Source organism: Ostrinia furnacalis, unplaced genomic scaffold, assembly GCF_004193835.3.
Source record: "Ostrinia furnacalis isolate ACB-3 unplaced genomic scaffold, ASM419383v2 OfSCF0876, whole genome shotgun sequence".
Taxonomy (NCBI): domain Eukaryota; kingdom Metazoa; phylum Arthropoda; class Insecta; order Lepidoptera; family Crambidae; genus Ostrinia; species Ostrinia furnacalis.
The window spans coordinates 695,806-716,508 of record NW_021131115.1 but is presented as its reverse complement, the minus strand read 5'-3'; the positions used below and the strand labels follow the sequence as shown (position 1 = coordinate 716,508).

Sequence of the window (20,703 nt, the reverse complement as noted above, 5' to 3'; positions counted from 1 at the left end):
ATGCTTGTTGTTTGGGACGTGGTAGAGCCTAATGGAGTCATATACATATTTTGCACGAGGGATTGCATACTATTTTGATGTTTGCAGTGATATATTAAACTATTACTACGTGGAAATCCTGCTTAATTAAATGGTAATATTGTGGTCCTAGAGTAGATAATTTAGGCTGTAATACGATGATAATGATCCCGCTTAGCTTTCAAAACGTAACATTTTATAATCCTTGTAAAACGATGCTCAGATTGTTACACGACCTAACAATATTACGTAAACAGATATTATAATCTAGATACACTATGTTATTATGTTAATATCTCTAAAGGGGTTTGTGTTAAACTGCGAACTGTAATTAGTATTGTATCTGTTTGCTTTGCGGATCTGCCAAAATGGTGCGCCGGCCGATCCTTTGAGGCCCGGGGCATTCAATCTATCCGCTATTAATATCTGGAACCGCTCTATCTCTGTCGGTCAAGCCGCAACTTTAGCTGCTATAATTATTTGCAGACCAATAGTTTGAATGGTGCCATTCAATTTAGGGCGGCAACTTTAAGCCTTGCAATATACACTTACAAAGGGGTTGCTAAATACTGTTTTAAAGTGATGTGTCAATATGTTACTATGTTAGGTTTTGGGTCACTAGCTATCTTAGTTTAAGCTTGAGAACCATCACATCAAAGTTCCAATCAGATTTTTTTGTAAGTAAGTGCTATTGGAATGCACTTGCAATTGGAGCTAGTGATTTGCAAAAACTTCGACACAGGTCACTGAAACATCAATTGCTGATACCTTAGTAACAGAGTCCGGTTCTTACCAGTAAAATCGGACAATAAGGCCGTAAACTATTCCAGCGTAGGACATAACAAACGATGAAGGACTACTGCCAACTCACCTAACTTTCGGCGATGATAAACGCAGCGCTCGGATAGGGTACATTAGCGCAACTCCTCTTAAACTTGCTTAATTTATGTTGTCTAACTTCGGATTACGAGACCCAAAGATTAACGCACCGTTTGTAAATTACCATCAATAAAATAAAACGTTAAACCGTTGTTTCAGCCATAACTAAAACCAAAGCCCGCTTAAGGCTAAGATAAACGAGGCATATGTTCAGCGAAATTACATGTTTAATTTTGATTTCGCTGCGCGGAGCGGGTCTTTGTAAAATTGAGCTTAAAGAAGTTAGACTAACAGAGTTAATAAAGGAGCTTTGCGCATACATTGTGTGCCTAACGTAGTTTGTGTTCGACAAACAAAGTGCATTTCGCTCATAAATCTATATTATCTATACGGTAGCCGTCAACAGGGCAGACAGCGGGGCCGGCACAAAGACGGTTATTGAATTTCAATATAAAATGTTTTTCCGAATACATCGAGAAATCAAATTTTGAAAAGTTTGAAAATCACTCCGTGGCTTACTTCTATTCAGTTGGAGATAAAGTTAAGTTGACTGAAACGGGATTTATAACGAGGTTTTGGCGACTTGTCTTTGTTACTTGTGCGATGAAACTAAGTGATACCTAGTTAGATGAACTTTTAAGGGCGCTCTCGTGCCTTTCAGTCCTTGCCGTGGTTTTTGTTATGCAGCTTTGGTCTGATTGTTACCTGAATCTAATTTTGAAATGGCAATTAGCTAAATGTACTTTAATCAGGTATATTAATAATAATGATCATTGACAAAAGGTGTTTTTTTTAGTCATTTTCGCTATGAGTCCTAAAATTACAACAATAGAATCAAAACGCCATAAAGACGATAATTAATAAAAACTTTTTTTTTTTCAGGTAAGTCACAATTATTTAATAATGCAGCAACGTCAACTCGAGTGCCTTACAAGAAAACACAAGTAAGTTGATATTATTAAGCTGTACCGATTTAAGTAAAACTGTCTCATGATAAGCAGAAATAGCAAATAACTGTACCTTTGAGTTGTCCAAGCCAAGTAGGTATGGTATCGTTATTAATTTAAAGATTACTCTATCTAAGAATAACGATCGTGATATCGCGTTTATCTAATATCAGTCAGGGATGTTATGGATATCCGTAACCGTAACCGAAACTTTCGGATATCCGAAATAAAAAAATATCCGAAACCGTAACCATAACCGATTCGAAAGTTTCGGATAGTTTCGGAATGTAGGCAGTTTAAATTGATTTTGTAAGTATAGCATTATATTCGATCTAAAGTGTGTGGCCATGAATGTAAAGTGTTGGACAACTATTGCAAATTGCATTCAAAAGCACAGATATCCGTAACCGTAACCGAAACCGGTATAATATTATTCCTATATCCGTAACCGTATCCATAACCGAAACTACATATCCATAACATCCCTAATATCAGTATAACGTGTTATTGTGCAAAAGTATTTAATGTCAAGCAAGATTTGAGCAACAAAGGCATATCTCGTGACGTGACAGCCCGCAACCGCAACACGTATCAACGTCAAGCCTACGTTTCAACGTCTCTGGGCTTTAGACATTACGCTACCCAAGTTATAAGTAAATACCATTTATATGTCATTATATGTATAGATAGATAGTAATATTTTTTTTGTAAAAATTGTTAAAGCCTATTTCTAAGGTTCATCATCATCATCATCATCATCATCATCATCATCATCATCATCATCTCAGCCATAGGACATCCACTGCTGAACATAGGCCTCTCCCAATGCTTTCCATGTTACCTGGTTGGTAGCGGCCTGCGTCCAGTGCTTTCCTGCTACCTTTATGATGTCGTCGGTCCACCTTGTTGATGGACGTCCCACGATGGGTTTCCGGTACGCGGCCTCCACTCCAGAACCTTGCTGCCCCATCGGCATTTCTATGGTTAGGTTGCACCATTTACTTTAACTATCACAAACGTAAAAAATCTGTCAAAAGTCCACACAAAATCACCGATAATCATATAGTTACGGTTAAGGTTAAGTGGTGCCACTCAGCCTAATTGTTACTGATACCACTGATACAGACTATACGTTTAATGAATTTTATGAAGTCTAGGGAGCTCTGGACTGTATTTAAAAAGTAATTAGCCGCCATTTTGACGGCACATGCTTTAGATAAAGGTAAAAAGTCATGCATGGTCAAGTGGGGTTGATAAATGTGCCAAAAAGTCATATTAACTCTTGACTTTTATATAAACCGCATCGTTTTGGAAAATGAGAAGAATGAAGCGAATGCAGTGCGATGGTTTAATTTTATAACGTCAATGAATGCGTTTTACCTTTTCTATTTGCACATTCGAAAGTATGTACGTAGATAGGTACTTTGTCCAAATTTTCTTTTATTGGGTAAAACGGTTAATAACGGTTAGTCATAATATCTTCCAACTAGTAAAGTACCTACCTAATATGTAAAATTTTCATCAAATTATTTTGATACTGTAGTCCACTTAAAGCACCCGCCCAAATAGCACCTAGTTTAGTCCACATAGAGCACCTTACATCATCAAGAATTGAATAGCAAATTTTATTGCAATAGAGTCAAATTACTACGACTCGGGTCCATCAAGTCAGCACTCTACACATGAGCACGTTACATCCACCACATCGTTAGTTCCATACACCATAAGAGTCTCGTTAAAATTAATGGCGGTCACGAAACTCCGTTCGGAATTAGCTTCTCCATTAAAAATATCTAGCGAGTCAACGTGGGGTTACTATGGGAGTTTGGAAGAGACTTTCAAAGTCCTTATAAATGAGCTCACAAATTTTAAAAGCAATGGCCTTTTTGTTAGGTCAGTACCTAACAGTTAAAAAAAAGTAAGTATCTGTAATTCGGACGCAGTCTTGAGTACACTATTCACTGAATCAATAAAACTTGGGCTGAGTTGCACCACCTGAATTTGACCGTAACTATAATAATAACCGGCGTTTTTTTGTATGGAGTTTGACAGATTTTTGATGTTTGTCAAAGTTAAAGTAAGATAAGTAAGAGAACCCAGCCTTAGGATGATAATTTTTACTGTTTTGTTTATTCTTACCTGGACTTTCCATCAAATGCTTATCCGCCAAAAAAAAATATTTCAAAACGAAAGAAAGATCAAAATAATAAGAGTTATCCGAACAAAGTGGGAACTATGGTAACTCTAGTTGCACGAATTCACCGAGATATTTAATTAGCTGGTATAATGTGGTTCATGCTAAGGCATTTAATAAACCTTAAAACTATTTCCAACTTAATTTCTTGAAGCAAACAAAAAATTAAATTTTATAACACATAATTTTCGAGACACTGTATTAGTGTGTGTGTTTTTAAGGCAAGTTTGTATTTTTCTAAGATATATCTAACCTAAAAGCACTTTAAGACTGTATAGACTAACACCAGGCCTCCGTCACTCGCCTATGTCGGCCGAGATAATTACCTACAGCGCGCGACAACTTCAAGTTGCAAATCAGTCCGGGCCGCCAAGCGCCTGTTTGCACACGCGTATCTATAGGTACACGCTCGGTCGATCATAGTCGCAATCAAGGTTTATTGTTCCAACAGCACTGTTATTCTTCTTTAATGAAAAATTGTAATATTTAGGAATAATAATTAACTGTAGTGATTTAAATAATAAAAAAAAACTACACTTTTTAAATAATAAATTATTTTGAAATACTTATGACAAAAAACTATAGCAAAAAAATTATTTTAGCTAATAAAAACATTAACTTTACTTCACCGTGTCTATTTTCCGACACTACACCTTTTAAAACTGTTTGTTTAATTTCGAATTATCGCAACACTGAAGTTTATTAATAGGTACTTTTAGAGATGGTACGATTATACAAACTCCACTAGATTAAAGTTTTCTAATCGTAAATACAATAAATGCTTCTTAAAATTAAGTTTTTATTTATTTTACTTTGCTCATACAACCCTGACGCTTGAGCGGTGACGTAGATCAATTCTTAACACAAAAAAAATAGTAGTAAGTACAAAAGTAATAGTAAGGTGCGATTTCGAATGCACCATGTGCGTTGGATATTTTGCATTATTATTATTACCGTTAAAATGTCGGCATCTGATCCTACACAAAGGAGTGCAATTTCTGTTGCTACTATTATGTATTCTGTGCTAACACCTCATTCTAAAATAACTTTCAATGTTGTTTATATTCCCGGATAAACTGTCCGAGCTTAAAATCATAATTTATTTTTTAGAAAATCATACCGCCACAGAGTCTGTGGTCTAGTGGTTAGACCACCTGCTTCAGACGCAGAGGTCCCGGGCTCGATTCCCAGTGGGGGCATAATTTTCTGTTCGGTTTGGTTGGCGTGGTAGGGCTTGTTCCAAGTCCGCCTGGCTAGCTACCACCATCTTACCTAAGTCCGTCGCCATAACAACAATGTTAACAGCATTGTTGTGTTCCGGCAGTTAGAGGTAAGATAGCCAGTTCCTCCGTGGTTGAGGATTCCGGGTGAAGCTCGCTTCCACCTTCGGCCTGATCATCACTTACCATCAGGTGAGATACAGGCCAAGAGCTTCCTCGTTGTGGATAAAAAAAAAATTGATATTAGTCCTAAAAAAATGGTTAAAAATGCAAAAAAATCATTAGAAAACCAGAACCTCACTAACCACTACTTGGAAGACTAGAACCGACTGTTCTATAAGATAAAACTACAAACCGTCAAATCTAGAAAGTGGTCTAAAAATATGAAATTGCTCCTGCAATCCACTCCGACTCGACTAGTCAAAGTGAAAGAGAATTCTCATCTGTGCAAAAGGGCGAAAGAGTTCAACAACTCGTAATTAGATAGTAATGACGTTGCCGATGGCCAATTACAAAGGAACAGAGAGCTTTCCCGCCGACCGAAGCGACCACGAACAATAACTTCGTTACGACTTTTGCCGGATGTACAAATAAACAAACAACCCGAATAAACAACTTCCAGTTGTACTTTAGTTCAAACAGATTCTGAGCTTTGACATTGAATTCGGACGAAATAAGCACTGAAATATTGAAATAGAAATGTTTACATAGACGAAATTTATCATCGCTGCAATTATATTATAGGTAACTAGCGGCCGCCTTTGACTTCGTACGCGTTGTACCTTATAATACAGAGTACAGGTACATTACAGTAAATTTCAGTCACAAGTTTGTGTGAGACTGGTGCCTGAGCTACGTAGGTATGAAATACCTGTGTTACAGGACATCAGGCAACCACGACACAAAACGGCCTAAGCAGTACACTGAACTAGTAAAGGTTATCGGAATAATTTAAAGTGATAATATTTGAACAAAGTGGACGAAAGATATAAATAAATGTTAGACCTGCCTAGTTGTGGAGTTTCGTCTACATCCTATAAGGAACCTACGTACCTGCCTTTCAAGTTTGTCGGTGTTAGTTTCTGAAATTTTCGTGATTAATCAGTGAGTGGTATTTAGCTTTTATATGTATAGATTTAAACTCAAATAGGTCTTCAATTAATGAATGAATTATAAGCGAGAAATTAAAGCCTATTTTTAGACGTTGGATAGGAAAATTTAGTTTGATAAGGCTTCTTCTGTTGGCTGTGATCAACATCAAAGCGACGTGTTTATACTTTAACTTCTTCAATTTATTTACACAGTGAAGAGAGCAAAAGAATAACTATATGCCGTGCTGTATTCCTTCAGTTAATCTTTGGGTCAAGCGCAATAAGTAGGTAGCCTTTTAGAGACACACATCCGCACGCATTTAGTTTCTATCTAGTGTTAGACTCTACATGACTATGCAAAATGATTAGGTATCTATACTTATAATACATCTGTAGAGAGGTCAATTCTGTACATGAAATATATTTTCAAAATATGTAAAAGTCTGTCATAAAAGCCTCAAACATCGCTTCAACTCGAAAAGCCTTGTTAAAATTAATATTTAGTGTGCGACAATCAAAAAAGTCTTTTGTGGCTTGTCTTTTTGCGGAAGCTGGAGCGAAGCCAGCGCTAGACAATGCTGTTATGAGATTGTACTGGCTCGGAATTACCGTGACTTCAGATTGTTTATGGTCCCTGCCACATATATCCAACTAATTTTATGACGAGCCACCAAACTTGGTTAAGCGGTCTTCTGGGAACGGGGCAAGTTTGAATCCAAACTGACTTTTAGTGGTGACTTGATTGGAGGTATAATTACTGGGTCACATATTAACTTACGATACATGCTCAATTGGGTCTAAACTTATAAGTAAGAAGGTACAATATAGGTCCCTAAAAACTATTAAATTTTTCTTTCTTTGGAGTTAGATAATATTCACAAATTGATAATAGATATCTATCTTTTCTTATTTTATCTGTTTATAAAAATAATGTTTGAGCACGCAATGTATTTTGCCATCCAATTTATAAGCTATAGTTTTATCATTTCTTCTGAAAGATATTTGAGTTCCGACGTTCTTGCATCTCACTTGAATCAGCCTTTGAACCTTTTGATACCGACTGAAGGTGTCTGTAGGTTATCGCACAAGCTCATAATAAAAAGGCCATATTATTGTAATGGGTCGTCAGTTTCCTTAAATTACCAGGGTACCCCATTGAAATCAATCCTTTTTATAAAACTTTTAATAATGAACACATTTACAAAGTTTACATAGAGAATTTTCATTAATTTTCTTTTTGTCTTTAGCAACAAACTTCCTTATTATTATTCAACCAGTTTAAGGCGACATTGATTAGAAGGGCCGTTTCAATTGGTGTACAAGTAACGCTTAAGTGGATCGGAATGATTCGTTAATTCATTATTCGGTGGCCTTAATTTGTGTCATGATATCGGCATTGACAGTGATTGAGTACTCTGATTTGTTTTATTAAACACTAACGTCACTCGCACGTTATAAATTAAGACTAAATTATCTTGTACTACATTATACCTAATTATGCATTAAATTTTGAGACTGTTTAAGTATGTAATGTCTGGGCCACATACATAGCGCAGTCTTTGCGACTATGCAAAAAAGAATCGAAGTACATATTAGAATACTTGGCTACACACATCGCGATAGGAAATTTCCTAAAAAAACATATGTATTTGTTCCAGAATAGACAGTATACAGGTTAAGATTTATAACTCATTTTTTATTTATTAATATTTAGTACATAAGTCCTCAATGTAACTGTTTGTTATCCCAAATAAAGAGAACAAAAAGATCGAAGGGGATCTTTAGATATCGCCTTTAATAATTTCATCTAATTGTAGGATGTAATTGGTAGAAATTTATATTTTATCTCTAAGAAATAATTCAGAAGAATTGACTCTTATTCTCCGTTGCTCTCAGTCGAGAGGTTGTTTTATTGCTCCATTCCCAAAAATAATGTTTGTTATGTCGAAAATTGTTCGCAAAATATTTTCGTTGTAACTACTCTTTTGCAACTTTAAACTTGGTACATTGTAGAGTGAGATCCAGAAAAGCGTTTTATTTTATAAAGCTGTCTTTAAGTATGCCCCAAGGCAATATTTGACCGTAATTACAACGTTAATAACAAGATTGAGAGAGAGAAACATAACTTAATACCAGGTATATGGGTGGTGGTAGAAAGTTGCAAAGTGACTAGTATGTAATTGCATTAGTTCTTGCATTGAAATTGTGAAAAGGTTAGGCAAAGAGATCACAAACCAACTCTTGAGCAAGTATGTTAAAGTGATAAATATTTATCACTATAAGTTTTATAAAAAGGATTGATTTCTAGTAGGATATAATTGGTAGAAATTTATATTTTATCTCTAAGAAATAATTCAGGAGAATTGACTCTTATTCTCCGTTGCTCTCAGTCGAGAGGTTGTTTTATTGCTCCATTCTCAAGAATAATGTTTGCTATGTCGAAAATTGTTCGCAAAACATTTTCGTTGTAACTACTCTTTTGCAACTTTAAACTTGGTACATGGTAGAGATCCAGAAAAGCGTTTTATTTTCTAAAACTGTCTTTAAGTATGCCCCAAGGCAATATTTGACCGTAATTACAACTTAGTTAATAACAAGATTGAGAGAGAGAAACATAACTTAATACCGGGTATATGGGTGGTGGTAGAAAGTTGCAAAGTGACTAGTAATTGCATTAGTTCTTGCATTGAAATTGTGAAAAGGTTAGGCAAAGATACAAACCAACTCTTGAGCAAGTATGTTATAGTGATAAATATTTATCATGACAAATATCCCAAGACATTCGAGTACTCTAATATTGGAGTACATCAATCACCACACTCCTACATAAGTAAATTCCGCCCATCCTTCTTTTATTGCTGTCTTTAACTTTACCTAATATTCGATCCTTGTCTAGTATTTTCTTGGTTGCTCGATGAGAAATAGTTTTCTAGTTATTAGTTATAAGTCCAGTCAATAAAGATCTCTTAGTTACATATTTGAGAGTACGTCTAGTGGCGGTTGCGGTTCATCTTTGTCTCACGAACTGTATTTACTAATCGTTATAACATTTTTGAATTAAGATATGTGAAAATGATAAAAATCAAAACCACCTTAGCAATTTTCATGTCTATAGGAAACAGGTAACGCACTGACAAAAATAATATAAAAACTTAATCTTTAAACTCCATGCGTATCTTACGCCCGTATTCACAAACGTTACTATGAGGTCTACTATGAGGCACAGGATGACACACGAACCAATCACAGAGCTCACACTGTGCGTTCGATTTATCACTTCTAAAAAATGTGGGCAATATATTAGACTTTCTAGAATCTTACCACATTTAGGTTTACTGACAAACCACAGTAATCCGTTCGTGTTATTGAACGTCTGTGACAAGTGACAGCCGACGGGTGTTACTGTCACGCCCTGGGATAACGCCCGTCTAGCCCGTTACCGTTGTAAAACTATATTTGAGATTTGGGAGGAATTTGTTCGCTTTCGTTGCCCACATTTATTTAATGGTGTCGTAAGAGTCATAATACCAAGATGTAATGATTCCAGTCACGTGACTCTATCTCGACATTTATTTTTACAAGCTAACGTAACTTGCAGTTGCTAATATTATATTTATATCTAAGTAACAGCAACATCACATCGAATACTAATTTAATCTGTTTTTATCTTCTAGTAATAAACCTGGATTCTCTTCATTTGCAAATCAATCATCTAATACATAAATTCTATCAAAGTTTTTACTCCGTCGTGTACCAATTGTACTCCAAACCGATCACTGTGGAATCTTACTAGTTCTAAAAGGGCGCCATTATGTAAGTACCAAAAAATTTAACGTAGTCTTATGATCTGTCGACTGATACCTACAGCCCCGACCTTCGCTCTTTTCAAACATCTGATTTAAACCCAAAACTCAGATCAAATCAGAATATCGGATCACTCGAGAACTATGCCACGAATGCTCTTCAGTGAGAATGCGTTACTTCGAAAACCGCTAAGTTTCGGATTAATCGATTACAGTGCGGTGCGATTGGGCAACTTTGGTTGCGACGGACGACTCAAGTTCACCCATTTGTCTGAAACATGCCCAACTTTGCCCTGACAAGAAAGTACGAATGACCTCATCAATATATTAAGGACTCCCCGAACCGTCCCTTATCCCGTTTCAGGGGCATAATCTTTTTATCTTTAGCCCCTAAACTTGTAAACTCAAATTATCTGTTGCTTCCGCGGTGTCCGCTTTAGCGGGTTATTAAAAGCTTTTTGAGGTCCTAAGGTTTGTTAAGATTATGTCGCAATAAGATGAGACGACCGTGTAAAGGAGAACAATAAAAATTACACTCGCGTTAAACACTAGTTAGCTAAGTTATGTTACCTTGCATCATCATTATCATCATTCCAGCCATAGGACGTCCACTGCTGAACATAGGCCTCCACCAATGATTTCGACATTGCCCGGTTGGTAGCTTTTCATGCTTCTTTGATGTTTGAGTATACAGATACTCCGTTCCGTTACCTTTAAGTATTTGTATTTTAATCAACGACATTATTTTGTTCAAAATCATATAAAGTAAATGTATCATTTTCATTTTGTCCATTTGACTGACTGCTACGTAGCATATTGAAAAAACATTGAAATACGATTCTCATTAACGTTTCCATTCAGCATTCAGACTATTTTTGATGAAAGAATATTCTTGACCATAATCCATTAATCAAGCTAAATGAAATTGATATGTCGAAATTAATTTTCCGCTCCGTTTCAGTACGTATCAAATATTCGGCGGCCACATTTTGCCATTTGACTTTTTAATTTTTCACAATGAGAATATCCGTTTCCCTGCTTCAGCATTGTTAGGATTGAGGATCATATTTTGCTGATTTTATGACCCTTTTGTGAGTGGTATTCGGCATAATAATATGAGATGGCAAGGATGTACCTATTAACAATAATGATGTCTGTAGTATTTACTTTTCTCTTTCAGGAGTAAACACAAGGCCTCCGTGATTTTGGTAAAAGAGTAGAGTACTTTTTCCAAACTGAACACTCTAATTGAAATACAGAATAATTATATTTATTTTTATATTATATTTATTTTTGTGTGGATTAATAAAAAATCTTTTATATACCTCTAGGTACTTCCAGCATATAAGTAGTCTTGACGTTATAGTAAATGATAAAATAAGAAATTCGGTTCCTACTTGAAATGTTACTTTAGATAATTCATCCTGTGTCACATCTACTTGTAACAAGGGTTAACATCACCAATATTTGATGTATGTGACCTTTAGACGTAGATATTATAAGTTAAAGTTCACCAAAGGAGGCTGAATTCAGAGATATTTTGTCCTAAACTTATTTTATATACATAGGTTTTGAAATCTCAACTCTCCACTAAGCACTGCTTACGGATATTTGGATTGTTAAGGAATTTTGACTTAACCATAATACCTAAGTAATTACGGTTACATAAGTTACTTTAACTAAGCCGAGAATTAAAATTCAGTGTGTTTTACTCTACTTACAAATACATCAATTACACAACTAACTCTTTATTGTAGTAAGTACGTGTCGACTTTGACAAGATAATTTTAATAATAGGTAGGCCTGTTTGTTAAACAACGGCAAACAGAGACTTGAGGTACACACGGCCACAGTGTTAACTATCCATTTCCGTTTTTGCTCTCACTCTCATCAAATGGTGATTATTTGCGATAGAACGAGACGACATGACCGGCAATGGGCAGTTAACACTGTTGCCGATAGTACATGGTCTGCTGTTATGATGAACTTAGGTCGCATGTTTTATGATAGTTATAGGTTTCAAATTCGTAAGTACATAGTAGGTACTATCTAAAATTGAAACTAATGATTGCTGGGTACGGGTCACCTAGTTACATTCAAAAGTGTTCCTTTGTATGAAAAACGGTCTTCATTTGACGCCTAATCTGGGTTCAGAATGACACCGCTCGATAAAGGTCGCCTTTTATTAATGTATCCTCAGGATTTTGTCCCAATTTGCGTCGATGTGGAGATGTGTGGGAATATAATCGCCTTCGATCTTTATCTGATTTGAAGGTTGCCAGTTTTCTGTATTGCTAATGCTTGTGTGGGAGCCGTAAGCTGGGTTGGATCTAAAAATTATATTTGATGAAGATATAAAAGTTTGCTTGAAATTTCGAAATTAATATGGCTGAAGATAATTACATTGCAAATGTATAAATGGGTACGTTAATCAGATTAAAATGACAGAAATAACTACTTATGAAAACAAAGACGTGAGATAAATCTTATTCTTTCTTATTCTTATAAATTAAGATATTAATGGTAGTCGTTGCATTTGAACAAACATTCTAAGAATCTTTGAATCTTCGACAATTATTTATTCAGGTCATAATAAATTCAGTGACGTTCATCTCAACAGCGCAGCTAGTGTGTGATATTGTTAGTGATTTCTATGAATTACTTATCAATTTTGATTTAGATCAATAAGGTTATTTCTATTAGTAGAAAATTTCTGTCCTACTTTATATGTTTCAGACCGCTAAGTATGATTCATTTAATGGTTATACATAGATACTTGTAGATCCGTCAAATATAATGATAGTTGTAAAGTTTTGAAATGTTTCGGTAATAAAATAATAAGAAATAAGTCAGTAAGTATGTTAGTACATAGCATGTACGTACAGCATTGTTCTATAAACACAAAAGGTTCAGTATTTTTTAACTGTTGTAGCATGGATAGGGCGTTGGGGATCAGAAGTCCCATAAAACTGTCCTTATGGTACACTGGGGTGACAGCAAACTGCTCGGTAACTACTTGTGAATTGAAGACATTTTCAAGTAGTTTCAAACTGTGGGAGGTTTCAGAGCAAGTATTAGTTTTATTCTGAAGTAGGAACTTTGAATTTCTAAACATCAATAACACATTTTGCTGGGACTTGACTTACTGACTTAAGGTCCTATGTCCCCTAGATGGGGCAGAGGGCGTCCACAACATTTTGCGGGGAGACACTGCTTAATTGGTTATGTTTCGGAGTACTTCAGTTAGATGGAAAATTCTTTAATGGTATAGAAATGTTTTAGAGCTTGTAGAAGTATCAAAGGTTTTATCAACTTGCTAATCTCTATATTTACTTACAAAAAAATAAAATTACATCTTTTAATAGTCGTTAGATTACAATATTTTATATCAGTTTCTTTTCAATCTTTTCGAGGGCTACAGTAATTGTAACATAATTATCATCAAGAATTAAACTCAGAACAAAGGAACAAATATTTGCAATGAAAAAGAAACTACAAAGTATTTCTTAACGAATTACATTATCTTCGCTTTATCCAGAAAGGGACTTTTCTCTTGTTTACCATACCTCCAAGGATTTCAGTTTGTTGCCGGCAGTTTTCTCCGCAAATCGACAGGCCAGTTGTGTAAGCATCAACAACGTTTTACAGACGATCTAAGGGTAAGGCTAGACCTTCGTCAAAATAGTGTTTTGTTTTCCTCAAAGGTAAACAAATGAATATCACTGTTTACTTTCCAAGTAATATAAATAAGCTTGTGTAGAGTGGACTCACCTTAAATAGTCCAGCGGTCAACGAGAATTGATCCAGCGTTCTGTGAATCTCTAATTGATACAGGTTCTTGACGCCTTTGGGGATTCTAAGAAAAATACATACCTACACTGTATTAATTCTTCTATTTACCACGTACATAATTATGTTACTGTGGTATTTTTTACTGACTGTTTAATTTACTTTGTCAAGCAGTAGCGCGAAAGTTGCGCGCGCGCTTGCCGCGTCACTAGTAGTTTTCATACAATTTCTATAAGCGCAGTTGCAGCGCCACGAACATTTACATTAATTTGTCAGTAAGTAGCCTTCAACTATTTTTTTCTTTTTCCTGGGTCTAGTGGCACTGTCACTTGCGTGGTCAAGTAGGAAAGTAGGCTATACGGGAATTGTAGTGTTAGTCTGGCAATTAGTCCTATTTACATTAAATTAATTAAGTCTAGACACTCTTCATTTTGTTTATGTATTTTGATATGTAAATGACTGTAACCTGTATGTGTACTTATTGAATAAAATAAAATAAAATTGCAAGATACTCGTAGGTGAGTAAACGTTTAAAACACTGAAAGGATAAATACCGTGTATTACTAGTCCATAAACGGAATATGACTCAACACTATTTCAACATAGAACACAGTATTTACCTAACGTCTAGCCCCCGCCTTACAAATAACTTTATTGGGGATAAACGGACGCGGAACTTGGAGCCCTCGAGGCCACTTAAAACTTGTGTAGCTTCGTTAACCATAGTCCTATATTCTGAGTCTTGTTAAGACCCAGCAACTAAGGTCTTTGGGTTTCAATTTATTGTTCCTCGTCATAATGTGGTTTTGGGCACGTTTAAACGTTTGTTTATTAAGACCATTGCTAATAAACGGGGGCAAATGTTGAAATTTTGTTGTGGGCGATACGTATTTGTTTTTATCTTAATTTAGATATTTGTTTTGAAGCCAAACTAAGTACCAAAAAACATAGCAAGTTAAATTATTTCATTAAATTTAATACATAGTACAAGCTTTGCTTAGTTTGGGATGTCCAAGGATATTTATTTATAAAATAAAATCGCCCAACAACGAGTCGGACTCTCACACAGGGCATACTAAAATTACCCTCCGATTGATTTCATATTTTCACATCATTGTATTTAACATCAGGTGCAATTGCGGTCAAATAAATGCCTGCCTTGTTCGGCATAAAAAAATTAGAAACTTACAGACAGACACAGGAAGCTTAGTAAGAATGCTTTGGGTACGGAACACTAGAAATTACTTAGAAATTGTCTATTTAAGAGCATCACTAGTAGATTGCATCGATGTTCGTATACTCTTAACTAGTGGAACAAACTATTCTACAACAGTACGATGCGACAATCTATAGTGTCGCAAGAGAGCCGAGTCAATACCGTCACATACCGTCTTGTATATAACATGAATACATGTAGTGTTGCTAATGAAATGATACAAATATTGTAACTTTTCCGAGAATTCATACATTATGTCGTAGTTGGGCAGTAATAGGTATTGGAGAGGTGACTATTTAATTGAGAACACGTGGTAAACTTAGGAATTACTTTTCAAAACTTTCAATTACTGCATCTTAAAGGCACACTATCATTCTGACAGAACTTATAAGACTACGAGTAAGTATACGAGTACTTTTATATTGCTTGATTATAATTTAGGCACTTTTTATATAATTCGTATTCAAGAGAGTTTCTCGAGGGCGAAAATTAAGTGCAAGAATAAAAATACAGCTTGAGTGTACTAAACAAACACATTGTTTGTTTTCTCTGCGATAGTGGGATATTCCCAAACTTCAGCGTTTTCAGATAATATGTAGATATATACACATTACGATTTTGCTATTTCGCTAAAAAGGTATTTGCTAGTTGAAGTTCAATACATTTTTATGTCTAGAACAACATTGTTTTCGGGTTATTTAATATATCTGGCTCCTTTTTGATTAAATTTGTTAATCAATATTATTTTCATTTTATAAATAAAACTACTAGGTATTTCTGATTTGCCCGTGAACACGTGTGCATTAACACTTTTTATTGCAATTCTTTATACTACTTTAATTACGACAATAAATCCCTAATATCTAGTTTAAATCCCCAAATTAAGCAGAACTTTACGGTTAAAAAGTAGTTAATAGAATTGTACATCAGTCTACAACTTCTGAATTAGCATAAATGATTCAAATAAAGTTACGTAACTGTGGTAACTACTGAAAACTTTCTCTTGGAACGTGAACATCGATACTTCAGTAATTGAAATTCCATAACGTACTTAGCGATTAACTAGGTCAGTTCCTGAGGTACGGGAGAAGTGACATTGACATTATGACGTGACAGAGCATATACACTGCACAACAATTTAACCGCCTCTGTGGTCTAGTGGTTAGACCACCTGCTTCAGACGCAGAGGTCCCGGGTTCGATTCCCGGTTGGGGCAGAATTTTGTTCGGTTTGGTTGGTGGTAGGGCTTGTTCCAAGTCCGCCTGGCTAGCTACCACCATCTTACCTAAGTATGTCGCCATCGACAGTTAGGCGGTTATCACACTGCGCCGCGCTCCGTCGCGGAGCGCGTGATTTTCATATAAAAAAACACGCGCGCGGACGCGTTGTCAGTGTGAAGTGCCGCGCGTGTTTTCTATACAAACTGAGGTACTTTCATACAATGATTAAATCTGTCGCCCCGCGCTCCGCGGCGGAGCGCGGCGCAGTGTGATAACCGCCTTAGAGGTAAGATAGCCAGTTCCTCTGTGGTTGAGTATTTCGGGTGAAGCTCGCTTCCACCTTCGGTCTGATCATCACTTACCATCAGGTGAGATAGGCCAAGAGCTTCCTCGTTGTGGATAAAAAAAAACATCTGACGGAAATTTGAAGTCTCGCTGACATTTGACGTTACAAAAACACCAGTGCCGCTCCCATACCTCAGGTTAAGTGCCAGACCTATAATTTATATACATTTGTATAAGTTATAAACTTTATAAGCCTCTCAAAACACGAGCAAGTATAGGTATTATATACGATTATTGATTTACAATACGGCTTCCCTCGTGGCTTTTATGATATGATCAAAGGCCTGTGATTAAATATGAATTGATACAATTTGCTTATATTACCTGTTCAGCCATTTATGTAAAGGAAGCGTACAAAGACAGGTACGAGTATGTACCTAAGTATGTCAGGCAGTAATTTTGAGGAAGGAAAGATACTAACTCGTGTATTATTATCACAAAACTTTGATCATAAATCATGTACCTACTTAGATGCTTGTTACTCCATTCCGCGAAAAACTGCCAGACGGATTTTGAAGAAACCACGCGATTGGTTGCACCACCTTACTTTAACTGTATCTATATCCTATACTATGTTATAGTTACCGTTATAGTTAGGTGGTGCAACTCAGCCTTAGTTGTTTATATGTTTACAGTGGAATTTCTTTTCTAATGAAAATAATTCTAATACAGTGTCATCACTTTGTAAAATTTTCAATTAACAAAATATATCTTTGTCAAGTAATTTCCATTATTATTGTGTACTGCATTCTTATTTACAAGAACCTCACAATTAATCATAGTCACTTTTAACTTGTGTAAATTTTGTTTTGAATAATCACTTTCTGTTACCAGACAAGGCACAATTAGTCATCCTCCTGATTATTGCTGTGTATGTTGTTAAATTAATTTTCCCCTCAGTTGTGTTGCCATTTTACGGTTGTCTGTAACAATTTAACAAAGGGGTAACTCGAAATCTCTCCGTTTTCAGACTAAGATGCATGAATTTCGAAATGCTTATCGTGCAACGCTTTGAATAATATTGGAAGATGTTTATTTGATTTATCATTGAATCAAATCATCTTTCATCAATTTAAACATTTATTTATGTAAGAATATCTTTCAATTGATTACAGCGACTCGATGTGACTGTACGGACAAAAGTTTTACTTACTTACTTTGTTCCACCACGGCAATTCCTTTTTTGCCAATGGCATACCCAAACCGTTACTTAGGATATTCTATAACCTGATAATAATATGATGATAATGGTGAAGGAATTTAGAGCCTATGGAGATGATGAAATAGAAGGTAGAGGCATAAACAATCCTGATAAATATCGAAGTGCATCATTAGCAACATATTTGAGCAATCGATAACAGAATGTCTGCTATTCTTAGTAGAGACAATTTATTGAATTGTTGAATGTTATGTATGAAAAATATAATGCCTATCATGTCGTACATCAAGTCAAAGAGTGGTACAACTTAAAATAAACCAAAATATAATAATCTTTGCGATTAGCGGAATTTGCGTTCAAGACTACGTGAATTACTTAGTACCTTTCCTGTAAAAAGAAGTATTTTGAGTTATACTTATCTGCGTGTAAGATGTGAAAACAGCTTTATCATAAAACTTCGATCAACGCTCACGTTAACATAAATACTAAAATAATAAGCACCAGAACAATGATAACAAACGAAACGTAATTAAGGTTTCCACGTCTGCACTCCAGAGTCAAGTAGACTGAAACACGCGTGTAAGCAGTAGTTTAATTTCCCCAGCGATGTTATCGAACTAACTCACGGCCAGAATAAACTAATTTGTCTCGTCAACTCCTAGTTTCCTGTGGCGGGGGACCGGCGACGCAGAACATTGATGTTTATGTCGTAGATAGAAAGAGTGTTTTTGAATGACGAGGTCAGGGAAAAAATGTTTATTGGTAAAGAAGTTTCCTAGTTTGCTATATGTTGAGCATTCGATGTACGCTTGTTCTGTTTGGAGAGTGCTTTGAGTGCTAAGTTCGGTTTATGTTTTAATATTTATAAAAGAAAAATCAATTCAGTATTACCTATTGCTTATGATGTAGCTATGTGAGTGTGGGTCTTAGGATAATTCTGACGAAAGTACCTATTTAAGAGCTCTTGTATTTATTCGTTATGTAGTTTGAACCTTTCCCATTTGGTGTTAATAATCAAAACACATACGATAAACCACATTTTAAGTATTTTTAAGTCCTATTAATCTTCTAAAGTTGAACAACCTAGGTACGTTAATTATTCGTAAATAAACCGGTTAAACTAACCTTTATTAATTACACACCCTATTTATTAACCACATAAAAGACACGCGACAAAAGCGACGTTGTTGACATCGCGAATGAGCGTACACTTTATTGGCTTAATCGTTGTGTTCCAGTAATTTCGGTCCTGGGCTCCGTATTTGAGGGGCGATATGTTACCGGTTCAAACTAGATTTCAGGGAAAACCGGTTTATCTGCCACGAAACCGGTTTATATACGTGACGGGATAAACTAGTCTTAGAAAGTCTAATTACACAAACATCTACTTTGTTAAACTATTTCAATATTTCACCTGTCCAATCTCGATTTAAGAAATTCTTTTCTCTGCCAAACCATTTTATTCTACACGTGTCAGCAGAACTTGGTATTTATCATTTTAAGCGTTGGCATAAACTTGGGAATTAGTTAACTTTCAATAATATCAATCCGCTTTGCCTTTTGGGTAGTATTTTAAAATCTACTGTATGATATTGTAAATCCCAATCTCCATTGACACGCTGCAACCAAATCAATTCGAAATAAATTCTCGAGCTTAAATCTCCATCGTTGTTTTTGTTGCTCTACATTTGTATGCAAACATTTGCATGCATTTCGATTAAATAAATAGATGGGTGAGTTTTTATTGCACTATTTGCTACTGTTTTGTTTTCACCTGTAACGTAACTGTCAATTCGTCTGTATTTGGGACTAATGTAAAAATACATTTTAGGACTATTTCTGTTTGATTAGAGTTACCGGTTAATACAAGTCACAGTTGAAGATTTTTTAGCTCACGTCAATCGAGACTTCTGGTGATTTCGTTGCTTTGGCACATGGTGGAAGCTATGGAAAGAATGGAAGATAATATTTTGTATGAGATATTGTATTCTATTTTGAACTATGCAGTGACGTACGAGTAACATTAGAATTTTCCGAAAGTAGATAATTTAGGCTGTAATACGATGATAATGATCCCGCTTAGCTTTCAAAACGTAACATTTTATAATCCTTGTAAAACGATGCTCAGATTGTTACACGACCTAACAATATTACGTAAACAGATATTATAATCTACGAGCTAGATACACTATGTTATTATGTTAATATCTCTAAAGGGGTTTGTGTTAAACTGCGAACTGTAATCAGTATTGTATCTGTTTGCTTTGCGGATCTGCCAAAATGGTGCGCCGGCCGATCCTTTGAGGCCCGGGGCATTCAATCTATCCGCTATTAATATCTGGAACCGCTCTATCTCTGTCGGTCAAGCCGCAACTTTAGCTGCTATAATTATTTGCAGACCAATAGTTTGAATGGTGCCATTCAATTTAGGGCGGCAACTTTAAGCCTTGCAATATACACTTACAAAGGGGTTGCTAAATACTGTTATAAAGTGATGTGTCAATATACGAGTATACCCTAATATGTTACACTTAAGTCTAAAGCAGATTTTCAAAAATTAGGTTTTGGGTCACTAGCTTTCTTAGTCTAAGCTTGAGAACCATCACATTAAAGTTCCAATCAGATTTGCAAAAACTTCGTCACTAGTCACTGAAACATCAATTGCTGATACCTAAGTAACAGAGTCCGGTTCTTACCAGTAAAATCGGACAATAAGGCCGTAAACTATTCCAGCGTAGGACATAACAAACGATGAAGGACTACTGCCAACTCACCTAACTTTCGGCGATGATAAACGCAGCGCTCGGATAGGGTACATTAGC

The 20,703-nt window shown here is 35.6% G+C and overlaps 1 protein-coding gene and 1 non-coding gene across 2 annotated transcripts in view; both read left to right on the top strand.

Annotated features, from left to right (window-relative positions):
- Positions 1-20,703, top strand: part of LpR1 (Lipophorin receptor 1) — a 686,741-nt gene that overhangs the window by 75,671 nt on the left and 590,367 nt on the right. The gene's annotated exons all lie outside the window — the stretch shown is intronic.
- TRNAL-CAG (transfer RNA leucine (anticodon CAG)) lies at positions 16,302-16,373 on the top strand. Its single transcript has one exon. It is a non-coding gene; the product is annotated as a tRNA-Leu (tRNA).